Source organism: Macaca mulatta, chromosome 3, assembly GCF_049350105.2.
Source record: "Macaca mulatta isolate MMU2019108-1 chromosome 3, T2T-MMU8v2.0, whole genome shotgun sequence".
Classification (NCBI taxonomy): Eukaryota; Metazoa; Chordata; class Mammalia; order Primates; family Cercopithecidae; genus Macaca; species Macaca mulatta.
This window is the reverse complement of record NC_133408.1, coordinates 162,005,250-162,011,249: the sequence shown is the minus strand read 5'-3', so window position 1 is coordinate 162,011,249 and position 6,000 is coordinate 162,005,250. Positions and strand designations below refer to the sequence as shown.

Here is a 6,000-nt window from a genome sequence, read left to right as displayed (position 1 = left end):
CATTTAGTTTTTCAAGCCTTACCTCCCTTCCTCCCTCCCCCATCTAGTAGTCCCCAGTTTCTATTGTTGCCATTTTTATGTCCATGAGTACCCAATGTTTAGCTCCTACTTATAAGTGAGAACGTACAGTATTTGGTGGGTTTTCTGTTCCTTTTTGAATTCACTTATATTAGTTCGTTTTCACATTGCTATAAAGAACTGCCTGACACTGGGTAATTTATAAAGGAAAGAGGTTTAATTGACTCACAGTTCTGCATGGCTGGGGAGGCCTCAGGAAACTTACCATCATGGTGGAAGGTGAAAAGGAAGCGAGGCACCTTCTTTACAAGGTGGTAGGAAAGAGAAATGCTGAGCAAAGAGGGAAGAGCCCCTTATAAAACCATCAGATCTTGTGAGAACTCACTCACTATAATAAGAACAGCCTGGGGGAAACTGCCCCATGATTCAATTACCTCCACTTGGTCTCTCCCTTGGATTGTGGGGATTACAATTCAAGATGAGATTTGGGTGGGGACAGAAAGCCTAACTATATCAGGCTTGCAGCTGCATCCATGTTGCTGCAAAGGGCATGATTTCATTCTTTTTATGACTCCTTCGTATTTATTGTTGTATATGCACCACATGTTCTTTATCTCATCCACTGTTGGTGGGCACCTAGGTTGATTCCATGTCTTTGATATTGTGAATAGTGTTGCAATGAAGGTGTGAGTGCCTGTGTCTTTTGGTAGAATGATTTATTTTCTTTTGAATTCCACACTGACTGAACTACTTTCCACTCCCATCAACAGTGTGTAAGCAGTCCCTTATCTCTACAGTCTCACCAATATGTGCTGTTTTTTGACCTTTTTAATAATATCCATCCTGACTGGTGTGAGGTGGTATCTCATTGTGGTTTTGCTTTGTATTTCTCTGATGATTAGCGATGTGGAGAATATTTTTCATGTTTGTTAGCCTCTTGTATGTCTTCTTTTGAGATGTGTCTGTTCGTGTCGTTGGCCCATTTTTCAATGTGGTTGCTTCTTCTTTTTCAATTTTTTTAAGTTTTTAAATAGATTCTGGATATCAGAACTTTGTCAGATGTAACTTTTTTGTTATTGACTTAAAAGTCAAAAACCTTGCTTGTGACCATTTTTTTAAACTTGTTTCTTATGTGGTAGAGAAGACTTTGTATTCTCTATGTTTTCGGTGGAGGATTCTGTACATGTCTAGCCTATTTCATTGTTCAAATCTTTTCTATCCATTGGCCTCTCAATAATAGAGAGAGCTGTGTTGACATCTCTCCCTTTAATGATAATCGTCCATTTCCTCTCTTTTTTTTTCAATTTTATAACTTTATTTGATGTATTTGACGATCAGCGATTAGTTCCCATTCACACTGACTGTAGATTTTTGGAAGTGGTAACAGGTTACATAGATAACCAAGGTATAGAGCTTATTTGGTGACTCTTCATCCTCATTATACGGTTTCTGGACAACCGCACACGGATACGGTATGGGTCGTTCTTTATTCCTTTGGCCCAGACCGCTTCGTTGCGCCTGGTATCAATGCGCACATCTGCAGTTCCCATCTCCTTCATGGCAGATTGCCGAATCTCTTTGAGTACTCGGGGGGCACGCTTCTTGAAGCCGAATCCATGGATGCGCTTGTGAATATCGACGGTGTATTCTCGTGTCACCACCTCGTTGATGGCAGAATGGCCCTTTTTCTTCTCGCCACCCTTCTTTGCGGGAGCCGTTCTCCTGGATCAAAGTTGGAAAGCTGTCCACTTCTTATTATAGTTTTAATTACCTTTTCCTTGAGTATTTTGAAGCTATTTAAACTACATGTATACAAAGTTAAATGTTTAAACGACCTTGATTAATTGAACTTCTCATCTTCATATAGTGATTTTTAAAAAAATAAATCACAAATAAAGCTTTTCTTTTGTCTTAAATTAAAATAGCTGATATTAAAGCAGTTATCCAGGTTGTCTGATTATTAAAACAGCTATCCAGATTGTCTTTTGCTGATATTTTTTCTCTGTATAGTGCTGAAATATTTTACTGGTTTCTACCACATAACCTTTTGCTTTATATTTGTCTCATTTATTTTTCTTTTTTTCTTTCCCTTTGGCTTATTTTGCTTTTTTTTAATCACATATTTTTTCTCTACTAATTTGGAAGTTATACATCCTATTTCTATTTTATTTGTTAATGTCTTTAAATTTTTATAGTGTATTTTTAACAAAGTCCAAAATTATTAATTCCTAATCCCCATTTGAAACCAGGATCTTAATTCTAATTACTTATTAATTCTAATCAATACTTCCTTAGATTTATCTACAATTATATATATATATTTTTCTATTTTCTTTCATTCTTGCATTCAAATCTTCTTTTCTGAGCTTCTTTTCCTTTCTCCTGAATTACATCTTTAGGAGTTTCCCAAGTGGAGATCTATCACTATGTGCTCATTTTTTCTTTATCTTCCCACAAAGATGAGACCAGGGGCAGGCATTTTTTTGAGAAACTTCTGAGGTCTCTACAAATCCAGGTTGTGATTTTTATTTCCTCAATAAACTCTGGATATATTATTCTATTGTTCTCCAGCATCCATTGTTACTGTCAGGTTACTCATCTTTTCTTCCTCCCTATCTGTTTGACAATTACACAGTTTTCCGTTGAAAATGTTCAGGCCAGGCATGGTGGCCTGTGCTTGTAATCCCAGCTACTCTGGAGGCTGAGGTTGAAGAATTGGTTGAGGTATGATACCACCACTACACTTCAGCCTGGTTGGCAGTGTGAGAACTTGCCTCTAAAAAAAAAAAAAAAAAATTTTAAAGAAAAAAAAGTGTGGTTCAATCTTCTTGTTCTCAATTTCATTATAGCATTTTAGGTATGAATTTCTATATAATTGGCTTTAGTTTTATTGAGTTTTTAAAATATGATGCTTGATATCCTTTATCAGTTCTGAAAAAAATGTGAGTCATTACCTCTTGGTGAGTCATGACCTTTTCTCCATATTCTCTGTTGTCTTTTTCTTAGACTCCGTTTAGGCCACTATGTTTGAACTTTCTTATCTCTTAAATTTCCTTTTATATTTTCCTTACTCTTTTCTCATTGTCTTGGAATCTGCTAGTTTTTTCAGCTCTCTCTTTTTAATTCTTTAATTCTCTGTGAAATGTGTTTAATATGTTGCTAACCAATCCACTGAGGTATTATTATTATTATTGTTGTTGTTGTTCTTACTGGTAAATGTTTAAGTTACCTGTTAATGTTTTAAGTTCTCAGGTTTGGTGATGAGCTGAAGTTTGGTAATGAATTTCCAAGTGTTTATTATTTTTAAGATAAAATAAAATGAAACAGGCCATTCTTGGGTAAATAACTCTACTGTGTCATAATTTAAGGGTCATGATTAAGCCAGTTTTATGCACCTAATTTTCATCAAAAAATAAGTTTCAAATAGTCTCAGATTTTATTTTATTTTTTTAAGAGACAGGCTAACTCTGCTGCTCAGGCTGGAGTGTAGGGGTGTGGCCATGACTCACTGCAGCCTATAACTCCTGAGCTCAAGTGATCCTCCCACCTCAGCTTCCCAAGTAGCTAGGACTACCACCATTATGCCCAGTGAATTTTTAACTTTTTTTCTGTAGAGATGGGATCTTGCTTTGTTGCCCAGGCTGGTCTTGAACTCCTTGGCTCAAGCAATCCTCCCACCATGTCCTCCCAAAGTGCTGGGATTATAGTCATGAGTCACCACCCCGGCCTATTTTTAAAGTATTTTCCATCTGGTAATGATATCTTAACATATCTTAACCTAAGAAGCCCTTAATTGTCTCAATCTGTTGTTTGTTTCTACTGTTGTTACTCATGTGGCTTGTAAATAAAAATGAAAAAATTGGTAAATTAGACCACATTAAAATCAAGAACTTCTATTTATTAAAAAAAGTCATTAAGGAAGTAAAAGACAAGGTTTAGAGGGAAAAAATTTACATCCATATATCTGATAAAGACATCCAAAATACAACATATTTAAAAAATAGCCAGGCATGGTGGCTCACTTCTGCAATCCCAGCACTTTGGGAGGCCGAGGCAGGCAGAACACCTGAGGTCAGGAGTTTGAGACCAGCCTGGCCAACCATGGCCAACATAGTAAAACCCTGTCTCTAGTAAAAATACAAAAGTTAGCCGGTCGTGGTGGCATGCACTTGTAATCCCAGATGTTTGGGAGGCTGGGGCAAGAGAATCACTTGAACCCGGGAGGTGGAGGTTGCAGTGACGTGAGATCACACCACTGCACTCCAGCCTGGGTGACAGAGTGAGACTCCATCTCAAACCAAAACAAAACAAATCTACAAATCAATGAGAAAATGGTCAACTAATAGACAATTGGACAAATAAGTTAAACAGGTACTTCACAAAAGAGGATATCCAAATGGTCAATAAGCCTATAATAAGGTGCTCAAGATCATTCCAACCCAGAGATATTAAAATTAAACAATTAATTTAGAAGTCAGAATACTGATTACCTGTAAGAAGGTGGTAGTGACTGGGAGAAAGGACAAGGGAGTGGGCTTCTGGAACACTGCTTCTAGTTCTTGATTTGGTTTGATGGGTGTGTTTATATTTAAAGAATTTATCGAGCTATTGAGCTACATGTGGTTACTGAGTTACATTTATGACTTGTATGTTTTACTATATGTATTTCTCAATAAGAAACTTACTTGAAAAAATGACCTGCATATTCTTGACTCCAAGGTATGATATTAACACGTTTAAAATTTGGTTTCAATTTTTTATATGGCTCAAATTGACCATTGTGGGTTATATTCCATCTAATATTCATTCTTTGCTAGGTAGTGTACTAAATATGTTACATTCATTATCTTACTAAATCTTCACAATAATCCTGAAAATTAGAAATTAGGTCCATTTTGTATATGAAGAATTAAACTCAGAGAAAATAAATCATTTGCACCAAATCACACAACTAGTTATCCTGCTCTAGCAGTATTTATCTACAAATTAATTTTTAGAACAGAAGCAGTTTGTGAATTGGACTCTTGCCTTATGCCTATTTGGAAAAAATAGAGAGAAGAGAATGCTGATGACAAATCACAATCTGGTCATGGAGACACAGATAAGTCACTTAATGGGTGTCTGTACTTACTAGTTATAATTTAAATTACCTTTGACAAGCAGAGAAGTGCTTATTTTTCTCTCCTTGAGTTTTAGAGCTTTGAAGAATTAGAGAAAAGTCCTAAATAACTACCAATAATAATAAATATTTTACTTGGACATGCTCCCTTTGAATTGCCTTCTGAGTAAAAAACTTGGAAAATGAACATTATTCTGCACATGTCCTTTGTTAAGCAAAGACTTCTATCCAATAACTAGGCTTCTGAGGCTGTGATAAATAATTGCTACTGTTTGTATTTTGAAGTCTTATATAGAGAAGCAAACTGCCTAACACTCCAAAGGGATTCTCTTTCTACTAGGAAACATATTGTCTGACATTACATTAAATAGCTTGAAAATACTGTACCCGCTGATGCACAGTTGTTGTTAAAGTATCTTAGAATCAGTGAACGAAATTAATAAATAAAAAACTCAGTCTTAAGAGAGACCGTCTCCTGGTTTTCTAGCAAAGAAAAAATAAATTAGCACTCTCAGCAGGGGGCAAGCAGTAGATTGTGTGGAACTCTTTTGAAAAAGGAGAACTCCACTCTCAATGTTAATTTAATTTAAGTGAAGTTCTGGAGAAGTCATTTATCACCTTATTATGCATATACCTTGGATAATATTTATGCTTTGATATAAGCTTTTAATGAAATATGTTACTATCTCTGGAATACCAATTCAGAACTGGTTAGTATGGGAAACATCTGAATGAAAAGTTTGATAAAAATTTGGTATAACCCCCTCATATGTCATCTTAGGGACTATTCCATTAGTGTTATGGTCAAAAACTGCAAACAAGGAATCTTTGATTGTATTTGTCCTACCCTTGTGTTATTTATG

General features: G+C 35.7%; 1 pseudogene; it reads right to left on the bottom strand.

Annotated features, from left to right (window-relative positions):
* Window positions 1-1,406: 1,406 nt before the first annotated feature.
* Window positions 1,407-6,000, bottom strand: part of LOC100429781 (tetratricopeptide repeat protein 14-like) — a 66,035-nt pseudogene continuing 61,441 nt past the window's right edge.